Below are 13,624 nucleotides of genomic sequence, written 5' to 3' on the forward strand. Positions count from 1 at the left end.
AAACAAGTGGAGCATCTGAGTTGATGGTAGCATTCTACCTCGTCATCTGGCTGGTGGTTGGGTATTGACTTTGTGTTAATTCGTCAAGCTTTAAATTTATATTCCTGCATTTTTCTGCAAGCATGCTATACTTCAAGAATTTTTTATTTTTAAGTTGTTTCTATACCCAAACATGAGGCTCAAACGTGTAACCCTGAGATCAAGAGTCACATGCTTTACCAACTGAGCCAGCCACGCACCTTTTTCAATAATTTTTAAAACTCACTCTAAAGCTAGTGGAGTTACCAGAACAAAATATCCTAGTGCTCTTCTTACTTCATAGACTTCTGCTTCTAACACTTCATCTTATCAGGTTCTAAAGGTGATTCGGATGGGTGCATCTCCAACCACATACACACATCTATCAGTGAGAAGCACTGACCTATAGGAGAAATTCCAAGTTCCTTGCCACGGCATCTCTTACTGTGATCTCTCTGTGTGCTCTGGTACTTGTAGATTCCCAAATACTACACCAGGTAGTATTTATTTACGCTCTTCCCTCTGCCTGGGATATTCATTATCCACACCAAAACCTCTACACCACCCATCTCCAACCAGGCTCAGTGATCCTCAAGATATGGTGAGCACAAAAGTTATCTTAGGAGCATTTTAAAATGGCCATGCCATTGTAATCAGAGAATCTGATTAGATAAGCCCAGTATCTATATATTGACAGGCTACCAATGCACAGGCAACTTTGCAAGCCACTGACTTAGGTAGCACGTTGGCTTCCAAATTTGTCTAATGATAAGAATCACCTGGGGTACTTTTTTTTTTTTAAAGATTTCTGGGTCCTTCTACTGGAGATTCTGGTCTAGCTGGTCTGAAATAGAGTCCAGGAATCTTTATTTTAACAAGTCCCAGGGAGAGTTCTCATGACCAGGCAATTTTGAATAATAGACAGAGGGCCTATCCTTTAGGATTTGGCTCAAAGTTTAGGAATCCTTTCTCAGCCCCGCCATCCAACACTGGACTAAGTTACATTCTCATCAATCTTATGGCATCTTGGGATTCACCTACCATGGGAGAAATTAAATTTTATAATATATATATTATATAATATATATATAATTATATATTATATAATATATAGTTATATATAATATATATAATATATTATATATAATTATATAATATTTTATATTATATATATTATATATATTATACATACATATATATATACATATATATACGTATATATATAATATATATATATTGATATCATGATTACATAGCCATTTTTTGCCAATTACTCAGAAGCTCTTTAGTACGTGAACTTATTGCACAGCTTTGTCAATAATAGTCATAGTCATACAACAAATATTTAGTGATATGAACTGATAAATTGATCCAAAATAATGGGTTTGGAATTTAACCCTAAATAATTTGTGTGCGATTAAATTTAAACCTAAATAATTTTGTGCAATTTAATTATTTCTGAAGACCCTACCTTCACCCAAGGAAACTAAGATGACTTAATGTGGCACTCAGACACTAAATTACACTTAAAAAGCCCTTTCCCTTTCTGTCTTCTTTTAGTCCTTCTTACGTCATGGAGGGTCTCAGCTCAGTGCTAACACGTCTTTCACACCATCCTACCATGACTGGATTTTCCTTTTTAGAAAAAGAAAGACCTCAGACTTAGACCATTGGCAGACTGCACCTTGGTATGTCTTCTCCATGGCTCTTAAGGAAGAGGACATAAACTCCTTACAAGGTTTGATGAAGCCTATGGACCCTGTATCAAAATAAGGTTGGTAAATGCATACAATACAATGCCTAGTTTTACAAAGGATGAAACACGTTGAAATAGTGTTCCATTCGCCATCCCCTTGGCACTAAGGTTTATGACCATTGTCCTCATATTTATGATTACTTTCTCCTTATGGGAAGTGATATTGGTTTCCATTTATAGTCATGACATACAATGTAGAGTTTAGATACATTTATTTAAATTACAGAGGAGACCTCACTTAGAGAAATACACTGAGTATGAACGAGTAGGAGGTAAGATAGACACTATGAGAATGACTGCCATGATTGACTCAAGGATGCTGACGTACCCAACGAGGTGACGTTAATGGTGGTAATTCCAGGCTGGTGATGTCACCAGACCAGGTTTGGGGCACAGCTCACCTGTCCATCAGTCAGTCAACATCTACTTATTGAGCAGGCCCACCACATCCAAGACACCCCTCCAGCTATGGAGATAAGGCAATGAACAAGACAAATGACCTACTCTCAAGGTGTTTCTATTCCAGTGAGAGGATACAGACAGCAAGCAGAAAACAACGTCCAATAATAAGATAACTTTGGGTGCCGATATTTACCCCGGACAGTTACTGGGAAGGGAGTGACTTGGAGTACAAGTGGGAATAACGAGGGAGGGAGTCTTGCTTGGCCCCAAGCCTGGTCAGAAAACAACAGGCCCCCACTCCAGCACTGCCTGGAAAAATGCAGAGAGGCAGGTTGGGGTTTCTGGATCATTACCATGAGGAAAGGAATAAATGTGTGTTCTCTCTCTGTCCCTCCTCTTGACACCTGGGTAAATGGCTGTTTGCACAGGCACATCACCCAGCCGCTCCCTCAAAGGTAAACAGCTGCTTCCTGCCTCCCCTGCTAGCACAGATTGGGGCCCCCAAACCTTGTGTACCCAGGGGAGAGAGGAGGTATCCTCCATTCATGTTTTCATTAATGCATTCAAGCAAGATTTATTGAAAGCCTCCTAAGTACCGGGCACTTTGGTAGATGTCTGTCCACTCCACTTAGAATCCAGAGTTTGCCCAAGCTAGAACTGCTGCAGGGCTCCCAACGCCATCCCCTCATGGTACAGATGGGAACATCAAAATCTGGAGAGAGAAAGTGACTTGCCAAAGATGCTAAGCCAGGTCATTGTAGAGTTCAACCTAGTCAGCTCTGAAAAGTCCTTTGTCACCTGCTGTCATTGTGTGCCACTTCTGAGGTTGTCCATCTTGGACAGTATTTGAATTGACTCTTCTAGTGTCTTCTCCATTACCAAACTATCATGCCTTGGAGAGAAAGCAGAGGTTCCTTCAGTAAGTACATCGAAATGCCATCCCATTCGACATTCTGAAATCACTGCACGGACTACTTGGACTAGCTGAATTTGTCTTATGTTTATTTAACTTATTCTCCAGCGGACACTCCCCAATTCCAGTTTCTGTGTTGAAATCAGTATAGCCTATAGTTAGGGCAAGCATACGTTACATTTAACCAGACGTTTACTTTTCAACACTCACTGTATTTTCAATGGTTTCATTATTTTGTCAAATTGGCAAGTGTTTACTGAATACCCACTGTGTGCCAGGCCCTGTGGGAAGGGCTGGGATTTAACAGTCAGCCAAAGACAAACATATCTCTGAACTAACCCTTGCTTTCACAGTTGAGTCTGGGAGGTAAGCAAGCATCAAGTAATTGCACTTATAAATCTAAATTTATCCCCATAATAGATGCTTACACTAGTTTAGGTCCCTCAAGAAGCAGCCAGTAGGACAGGACTAAACATGCAGGAGATTTATTTGTGAGTGAGAATAGGGAGGAGGCTGGAGAAGACTGGGGGAGCCAGTCTTCAGATGGTGAAGCAGGTCTGGGGTGGAGAGAGACAGTGGTCTTGCTCTGTGGGGTGGTTCCCAGGGAATCCAGGCCACGCCAAAGTTACCCATCAGAAGAGTCTCATGTTCTGAAGAACAGAACTGCCTGAGAGTGCTTGCCATGCTCAGTGATGGGCTAGGGGCAGCCCTTGGGAAGTATGGTGGTGGTCAGGGCAGAGCAGCTGGGGTTATCAGTCAATTAGACTCCCCTCCACAAAAAGATCTAAGAAGTGCATTCTTGTGGCCATCACAATGCTACAAAAGGTCAAACTCTGGTCATAATGGTAGATAAATTATAGGGACTTGAGCTTGTCTAGAAGAACAGAGATTCCTTGAGAAAATAGTCTTTGTGTTGAAGTGAAAGTGCAGTGTTCCAGGAGGAGGAGACAGCAGGTACAAAGGCCCTGTGGTAGAAGGCAGCATGGGCTCTTCAAACATCTAAAAGAAGGCCAGTGTAGCTGAGTAGAGAATGAAACGTGAACCTGAAGAAATGGTTATTAGCTGGCAGCCACACAGACCTGTAAGCAAAGGATCTTGTTTTAAACACAGGGGAGAGGGTGGAGTGCCCTCCATATGCCTGGATTTCCAGGTGGTTTAACTACAGCGAGACCAATGGGCATGGCGGGGTGGAGAGCCTAGGGCCTTGATGTCACACACTTTTGTGAGGATTAGAATAGAGGTTGCAGGGTCACTTGGGTGGTTCATTTGGTTGAGCAACTGACTCTTGATTTCGACTCAGGTCATGATCTCTGGGTCGTGGGATCAAGCCCTACGTTGGGCTCCATACTGAGTGTGAAGCCTGCTTAAGATTCTCTCTCTCCCTCTGCCCCTCTCACCCACTCGTGTGCTCTCTCTCACTCTAAAATAAAATAATTAATAATAATAATAATAATAATAATAATAAAAGAATAGAAGTTATAGGCTAGTGGCCCTCCTAACAAATATAACCTAAAGACATGCTTAATTTGGCCCAGACACAAGTTGTAAATTTTTGCAATTGGTTGCTTACATTCAAAATTTGGGCAATGCTATGTATAAATCTGGATTACCAAGTTCTGTTACTAAAGCAAATCTAGCAACACCAGGCCCACTTTCCTGCCTGCAGACAATTATCTGGTAAAGAGCAGAGGTCACCTTCTTGATGCAGGGCCTATAACATGGTAGTTGATCAATTACTATTTACTGATTGGGTGAATCAGTGAATGACAAGACAGAGACCTGTAGGTCAGCATGGACTGTGGTAAAGAAACCCTTCTTAGCCTAAAAGAGAATGTGGTTTAAGACTAAATCCAGGGTGTGCTGGTAAATGTTTAACAAGCAACTCTTTGGGGAGAAAAAAAAGTCCTGAATTGTAGTGTTTCTCAAGTTTTGTGCTACAGATATTCCCAGCACGGCCAATTTCAAGCTACCAACATGATGTCACCAAACCAGTTGTTGAAGATGTGCACAAGCAGGTCTCATGTGATGGTTCGAGCCAGCTCCAGCACACCACTTACGTTGGGCTAGAATTACTACATCTCTGAACTAATGACCTTCTGGAACAGTGCCCAGAACATAGCAGGTACTCAATACATGTTTGTTAAACCAGGGATTGAATGGGCAGAAGCCTACAGAGGGGAACTTCATGGAGGGCATGAAAGATAAGGAGGGGGATAAAGAATTGGGGCTGGCTCAGGGACCACGAGTCAGGGAAATGCTGTCATTCTTTTGACTGTTAGTTAACCTTTCAGATTTTCAGATCTTTCATTGGCCAAATGAAGGAGAAGTTTCGGGTGATCTCTCTAAATCCTCTTACAATTCCATGATGTGAATTACGGATGTGCTGCCATTGTTAAAAATTATAATCACATTTTCAAACAAAATGTCACAAATCCCATCAAAGGGATGTACATCTGTTGGGATCCCTGATCCCCTAACTAGTTAGTTTCCCCTGAAGTCCCTTGTAGTTTCAGATTTGTGACCCCCAATGAACCACATTTCCCTATGTCTGCACCCTTGTGAAGTCCCTTGTCCTTGAATCATGGCTGGGTCCATGATGTGGTCCAACCAATAGAATGCAGCAGAGGTGAAGACAGGCCAGTTTCTGGCCTAAGCATTAAGAAGGCTGACAGCTTCCAGAGCCCTGAAGAGCCACATAAAAAGCCCAGTCTCCCTCCCTTGCTGGAGTGACCATGTAGAGAGGCCATGAGAGCTCTTGAGGAAAGAGAGAGACCCTGAAATGGCATGGAATGACAGCAAGGGACCCAGCCATCCCAGCCCCAAATCCACCTGCCAAGATGGACGCATCCACAGGGACAACCACAGGCAAGACCAGAAGTATTACCCAGGTGGGCCCAGTTTAGATTGTAGAATTGTGAGCAAATAAAAGAGTTATTTCAAGGTTTTAGATCATGTTAGGGTCTAGGTGATGTTAAAGGAGTAAGATTCCTTAAAAGGCATTGAAACTGATGCATACACTGGAAAACTAGCCCCACTATTAAAGGAATAGGGCAAGTCTGGGTTTACTGACACGAGATGACCACCAAGATTTACTCTCACATGAGAAAGCAACATTCAGAAGAATCCACCTGTGGAATTCAGGATTCCACCTGTCCTATAGGAAGTTAGGCATGTGTACCTGTGTGTGAGCGTGTGTGCACGAACGTGAGTGCGTGTGACTGTTAATGCATAGAACGTTTCTGGAAAGATACATAAGAAGCTAGTAACAGATGAGTAGACTTAAGATGGGGGAGAGAGACTTGCTTTCACTATCCATCCTTCTGCACATATTTTTTTTTACCATGTTCCCATTTATTACCTATTCAAATCATTGAAATAACATTTTGACAGAAATGAAATGCAAAAGGGAGATCTACTAACATAATGTTGCAGATAACAAGCTGCAACACTCTGGTAACACACTATTCTGTTAACATTGATGATTTACGTCTTTAAATTTTACTTAGAAATAGCGTACAAGAATATAGGAAAAAAATAAAGACCTATCTGGCTAGTGCACACCCTTGCCACTCTTCCATCAGAATGGGAAACCTTGATAGGGAAGGGGTTCTTATCATGGGAGAAGGTCTCAGGTATCCTAGTGCCTCAGGTTGGGTCTCCCAAGAAGCAGATCCAGAGTCAAGGATTTCAGTGGAAATCACTTATTTGGGAGGTGATTCCAAGAAGCACCAGAACAGGAGTGAGGAAATGAGACAAGGAGGGAAAGGGAATCAATAAGACACAGGTCAGTGGTTAGCACTGCAGGCATCTGGGGCTCAGTCCCACGGGGGACCTCTGAGACACGGGGTAGAATGTGTTTCAGAGTCGTCCCACCCAAAGAGGGAGGAATCAGAAGGGTTTTTCCTCTGCCCTCTGGGGCATCGGTTCTCCAGTGCATCCAGCCTTCCCTACGTGTAGGCTGAGATGCAGGAGAAAGTGCTGGTGGTAGGAAGTCGTCAGCAGATAGAGGAAGTGAGTGCTAAGGGGACACAGGCAGGGGGCTGAGAGCTTTGGCTAACCTAGAAAGCAAAGCTTGTGGCAAAAACTTAGGAGGCAGCAAAGGAGAGAAGTCATACAGGGAAGTGCATTACTTCCTGTCAAGATGATTGCTGTGTCTTACTGGATGTCTTCTTGGAGACCATGGGAAACTGCCTTGTCTCCACACCATCCCTCTGCAAGGAGGAAAGAAAGTGCCTAGTGGGGGTCTTGGGGGTCATGGTGGTCATGGTGGTCTTGCACTTTAATGACAATAGGAAGGTCCTGGGGCGGGAGATGGATGTGCATAATGTGGGGGGTGGGGAGAGGAAATGCCTGATAGTCCTGAATCTGGAGCTACTGCCGAAGGGGCAGCTCAGCATGTGCACAAGCTGTAGGAGCCTGGCTTCATATAGGAGCAGTACATGTCTAGGTTGGGGCTATCCAACTGCTGGCAAGGCCAGGTTGGATTTGGTGTGGTGCACAATGCCTCTGGTCCGCAAGACAGTGAGAAAGATGGGGTCAAGTCCAGGGGAAGTGTCCTGATAAGACACATCATCATGGATTACATTGTACCAAATTACACTACTCATCAATGATAAATTTCATAAAAATTTTTAAAGATACATTCGCCAGACTGGAGATATTATTCCAATGTTGCTTCCTGAAAGTTAGATGGTACAAATTATTAAACAATGTTGATAAGCACACAGAAAAGAAAGAACTAATTACTAAGACCCCTTATCAGTTCTCCAAGAGCAGATCCTGCTGTTCCAACCAATTTCCATTTTTGATAAAGTTACTTCACTGATATATACTGTTATAAGCAAGGCCATGTCACTCATAACATTCTTGTGGACAACATGTCAAAACACAGACAGGATGACGATATAGTTGAAAAGGGATTTGTTACTCAATTTCAACCAACCTACTCATATTCATCCTGGAAGTCTCTAGAGATATGCCATTAGGTTCTTGTTTTTACCACTGTTGTGTTTAATATTTGTTCTTGTGATGATTTGGAGGAGGACATAGCAGGCATACTTACCAAATTTATGGATGGCCTAAGTAGGAAAGGAACAGTTGATATGTTTGATGACAGAATAAGGATTCAAATTGTATTGACAGGCCAGGTTGTTAGGTCAGGAACAGCCATATACAATTTAAGAGTAATAGAATCTGTATATTAAATACATCCAAAAAAAACATCAACTGTGTAAGTATAGGTTCAGAGAGCCAGACTGACAGTGATTGACTCAGAAAAGGTCAGAGGGTTAATCAACCCAAAGCTCCATATGATCCAACAACAGAAGTTTTTGGTTTTTTTTTTTTATTTAAAGCAATTTTACGTGTGGTAATAAAGTATTATTTTCAGTTGAAGGGCAGTGATAATCCTAATAGGTTCTGCAAGGAGCACATTACATCTGGAGCACCGTGTGCTCAGTTCTGGGTGAAAGAGTGAGCAATTACATTCAGGAAGGTTTGGAACGCACGCCACACAAGAAATGGTTATCGGCACTGGGATATATGAGAACAAAATGATAATATTTGGGGGGGAATAATAGTGACCTCCATCTATTTGAAGAGCATTCTGGTGTGAAGGGAGCAAACCTGTTCTTTGTCGCCGTATGTCTTAGTCAGCCGTTGCCACATGAGTGCTTATTAACCACATCTGTTTACTTCTTGCAGCTCTACAGGTGAGCTGGACTTTGATCCGATGATGTTTCTGCTGTGCTTGGATCAAGGTCATGGTTGGGGTCAGTTTCGTCCCATGTGTTTCTTTTTCTTCGGAAATCAGTAGGTGCCCCTGGGAATATTTTCCTCATCGTGATTGAAGAGTACAAAAGTGCTTTCCCAAATGGACACATACATTAAGAGCCTCTGCTGGCATTACATCCACCAACATCCCAATTGCTCGAATCAAGCCATCTCAAAGTCAGGGGTCAGGAAAGTATACTTTATTCACTATGAGACTGTGGGAAGGGGCTGAATGCATTAACATTACAGAGTAGTAGAACCAATAATTCAACTCATCTCACCCTAGACTAGTAGAGTAAAACAAGGGTCAGTGGGCTAAAGCTTTAAAAAGATTGATTCTGGTATGATGTAATAAAAAACTGGATGATCATTGAAACTGTCTAATAATAGATTCTAACCAGTGAAGTCTTTGTGCCAGAAGAGGTTAGACAGAGTCCAAGGGCTCACTTCCCAGGAGTGGCATAGACAGCATTCCAGTATCATTTAGAAAGTGAGACACTGTGCCAATAGGTATCCACCCGCCTCTAGCATCCTACAGCTTCGCGATCCTGTTCTACCCCACGCCATTCTCTCCCGACTCTGACATCCTAAGGCTATTTCTCTCTGTGCTGGCACCTGGGGAGCTTAATTATATATGGCACATTTGTTTTCCTGAGAGTGTCACGAGTAACCCTTGACATCCCCACTACTCTGGAAACATTTCAGGGACCAGGCTGGGTCTTAAACTTCTCTTTCATCATCTCTAGCAACTAGCTCAGTCTTGGGCGCCAAGTCCTTAGCATGGCATTAAACCACCACCCAATACCCAGTCCAGCCCCAAACCATCTCTCCAGCCTCATCGCCTACTTTTCATGCCTTGTGATGCAGCCAAGGTGAGCTACTTGAGCATCCCCATATACAGCCTGTGCTCCTCAGGGCTTTGCTCCCTCGGGTACCAGTTTCTTTTATCCTCATAGGCTCAGACCCTACCCATCCCACCCAGGTCAGACCAAATGCTACCTTCTCCCAAATGTTTTCACTGCTAATCCGCCCAGAAAGAAGTCTTTTCCTCTTCTGAATAGCTGGAACACGTCTCACGATGCTTAAGCTTTTCAGGGGATAGAAAAGTGGTTCTGAACCCTAACCTTATTAGGGTGATTTGGGAATATTTAAAACACACATAACCTGGTCCCATTCCGGGGTAGTCTCATTTTATTGGTCTGGTAATAGAAATGCCAACTAGCAATGGGAAGGCAACAAAAACCTTTAGTTTACTGACAGAGCAAGGTATATGGAAACAAGTGGTTCCAGGATTGGCACAGCAGTTTAATGATGTCACTGAGAACTTAGGCTCATTCTTTCTTCCTGATCTGCCATTCTCAATGTGTCAGCAATGTCTCCCCTCATGGCTGCAGGACAGCTGCTGTGGCTCCAGGCATCACATCTTCATACCCAGCATACCAAGCAGGAACCAAGAAAGGTTCTTCTCACATACCCCCTCTTGCCAGAGCAAGAGAGCCTAGGAGTTTCCTGCAGACATTTGCTTACATCTCCTGGCTAAAACTGGGACACACACCCATCCATGGCCTATCACTGGCAAAGGAGAATGGGTTGTCCAGATTGCTTGAGGCCAGACACAATCCATTGTTAGAGCTAGACTGTCCTCAACAAAACCTAGGCTCTGAGCTGGGAAGCAAGAAAGAAGGAGGAAGAGAGGTCCCAGAAGGACAGTAAACTTGCTGAAGGAGGCAACATGGCCGTGTGCACAGAAGCTTTACCAGTCTTCAGAGATGCTCTGTAGTCACTTGCCAAATAACTGACCCCTCTCTCTCCAAACCATCGTCTCAAATGCTATTTTTATCCATTTGTAACGCATGCAGTCTCCATTGCTCTACTTATCTTGGCTTCTGGGGACGTCCATTTCCCAGGATCCCCAAATATAAGTCAGGTTTTCACCGAGGCCTGCGGAGGCCTCAGAGCTGTAGAAACCATATAAGTATGTGCTAATGAGTTAGGTTCCTAGAAAATGTATTATCTATGAAGGAAGCGTGGATTAAGCATAGATGAAGCAAGGATTTTGTCTTCCTTTTTGTCAGTTGCCATGGGGCGGGATGGGGAGGGAGTATGTCAGACAAACCAGGGGTCAAGTACAAGTTCCACTATTTACTGCCTGTGCAACCTTGGGCAAATTATCTAACCTCTCTGAGCCGGGATTTCCTCACGTGTAAAACATGGCCCTTCTCCCCGGCGCGCTACATGAACGACACCGATCATAACGGCAACAATGCCCACCACCTTGTGGGGGCCCATTCCATGGTGGGCACTATTCTAGGTGTTTCATACACATTGTTATTTCTTATGTTCACAAAAACACAATGAAGTCGGGGCTTACGTTGTTCCTGAGGCTCAGAGAGGTTGAGGGACTTGCCCAAAGTTCCACAGCTAATGAGTGACGGTTGAGGCGTTTGACTTCAGAGCCAGTTCTGAAGCATATCAATTGCTCAGTATCTCTTGGTTTCCCTTCTCCTTTTCTCCAGCTATTTGACGCTATTCCAAAGTCATTGGAACGGTTGTTGTAGGCACTTTTTAAAAAAATGTTTATTTATTTTGAGAGAGAGAGAAAGAACAAGTGGAGGATGGGAAAGAGGGGGAGAGAGAGAATCCCAAGTGGGCTCTGCACTGTCAGAGTGGAACCCAACTCGGGGCCTGATCCCACGAACCGCGAGACCCCGACCTGAGCTAAAGTCAAGACTGAGACACTCAACCAGCTGAGCCACCCAGGCGCCCCATTGTAGGCATTTCTTACCCTGATTCCACAACTCATTATTCTCCTGTCTGTGCTCTGTTTGGTTCCCGGGTAAATGCTTAGTATTTTTTTAAGTGCCCTCATTAATAAATAAATGGTCTTTTGGACCATCCTGCCTTAACCTAGGTTCAGAGGAAGCAGAAGATAGGCAGGGAGACAGACGAATGAACTCCAATATCCTTTTTAGCTTTTATTCTGTCTTCACTTCCAGATGCCATGTCCCTCTGTGAATTCCCACCTCTCTGTGTCTCGTTTCCTGGAGAGTGCCAGTCTGTTTCCACTTCCCCTTTAAAATATCCGTGGATCTTTGTGCCCCCCGGTCACTTGGGCTGTACTGCACGGGGCCTCACTAATGGCACAGTATCCTTTTCATAATAGGGCATCCAAAATGGCACAGTAGACTTTTGTGCCCGGCCAGAATCGCTGCATTGATTGCAGATACCAAGCACCGTTCTATCGGATACCCTCATTTTCTCTTTTCAGGAAGGAGTGGCGTCAGCTTTCATCCTGCCTCTGATGAACTAGGGGCTTATTTTCTCTACGTCTTCTGGCCGCTCTTTTCCAGTCCCTGCCAGTTTCCATTTCTGCGTGATATCAATTGACCGGGGTGCCCCCACCCAGGACTGGGGCGTGGGTGGAGAGACAGTTGGCATTCTCCCCAAAGTTCCATTCTGCATATATTTCCCAAAACCTGTTGGCTTCCTACCCACCTGCTCTCTTCCACAGGTTGAGTCCAATGGACATATCACTCTCTTTCTTCTGTGCTTACAGTCTCACCTGCTTTTCATAGAGGAGCCACTCTTCTTGCTATGGCGAATATTCACATTGTGGGCAATTTAGCTCGAATCTGTAGTGACCACAGAACATGCTCCAGAAATGTAAAAAGAATAGCATAATAATAATAAAAAAAAAACCTCCGATGTGACCTTTTTCTTGAAATATGAGCACAGTGACGAAATTTGAGAGGAGAGAGTCTGAAAATAGGTTAATTGCAGTTTGATTGTATATAATAACAGCTATCATTGATTGAGCCCATAATAATAATGCCAGGCACTCTCCCAAACATGCTCTATACATTATAACATTTAATCTATATAACAAGACTCAGAGGAACGTATTATTATCACCCCAGATTTACAGAGAAAATGAAGGCTAAAACCAGTTAAGTAATTTGCCTAATACCAGGCAGCTAGTAAGTATCAAAGGAGGGATTTGAACCCAGACTTTGGCTGATTTCCAAGTCCATGAGCTTAGCTACTGTTACCCGACTTTGCTTGCTTTTTGCTCCATGCACCACCTCTCTGATGTTTCCGTATTTGCTTTCTGGTTAATGTTTACTCCCTCCTCCCTAGTACACCATGTCAAGGGTGTGGCATGGGTGTTTTGCTTCCTGAATGTTCGTTACTTAGTTTAAACTGGCTTTATCCCTTCCAAAGGGACATTAAAAGTGACAGCCTAAGATGAGTGGAGAACTGAGAGCTGACTCCAGTACACTATTGGCTACTATTTAGGATTTTGATTATATTGTTGAAGTTTATTTGATGGCAAAGTAGCCCAAACATGATCTATCCTTCAGACAACCCCCAAAGGATTTGTAGGAACCCCCCAAACACACAGAAAGAGTCACTGGGGATAAATGGATTAAGGAAAGACCCTGACTCACAGGAATATTGGTGGAGGGGGTGCATTTTTTTTTCTATTGCAAACTCAGTGTGGTAGAGGGAATGTGGGTTTTAAAGTCAGACCCAGGCTTGTGGGATGACCTTGGGCAGCATTCTAGACATTTTTGGCCCACCTCCGATTCCTCAGTAGGGAAATGCAGATAACAAATGCCCTCCTAGGAATATTTTGTGGATTTAAAGGTTTTGTCTATAAAGTACCCAGGAGATACCTGGCACATTGTAGATGTTCCCCAAACCAGAACAGCAATTCTGAGAGACTTAGCTTGGTTCGCTCTGAAATCTGGGGTTCCCTCTGA

General features: G+C 43.5%; 2 long non-coding RNA genes across 2 annotated transcripts in view; one reads left to right on the plus strand and one right to left on the minus strand.

Moving 5' to 3' along the window:
- Window positions 1–1,654: 1,654 nt before the first annotated feature.
- On the plus strand, window positions 1,655–10,903 carry LOC109494856. Its single transcript, XR_002149958.3, has 3 exons — window positions 1,655–1,792; window positions 5,017–5,211; window positions 8,793–10,903. It is a non-coding gene; the product is annotated as an uncharacterized LOC109494856 (long non-coding RNA).
- LOC109494857 overlaps window positions 1,765–13,624 on the minus strand; it is a 121,470-nt gene continuing 109,610 nt past the window's right edge. The window contains exon 5 of the long non-coding RNA XR_006590409.1: window positions 1,765–3,068. This is a non-coding gene — a long non-coding RNA (uncharacterized LOC109494857). The remainder of the gene's footprint in view (window positions 3,069–13,624) is intronic.

This window comes from Felis catus, chromosome E2 (assembly GCF_018350175.1).
Source record: "Felis catus isolate Fca126 chromosome E2, F.catus_Fca126_mat1.0, whole genome shotgun sequence".
NCBI classification, from domain to species: domain Eukaryota; kingdom Metazoa; phylum Chordata; class Mammalia; order Carnivora; family Felidae; genus Felis; species Felis catus.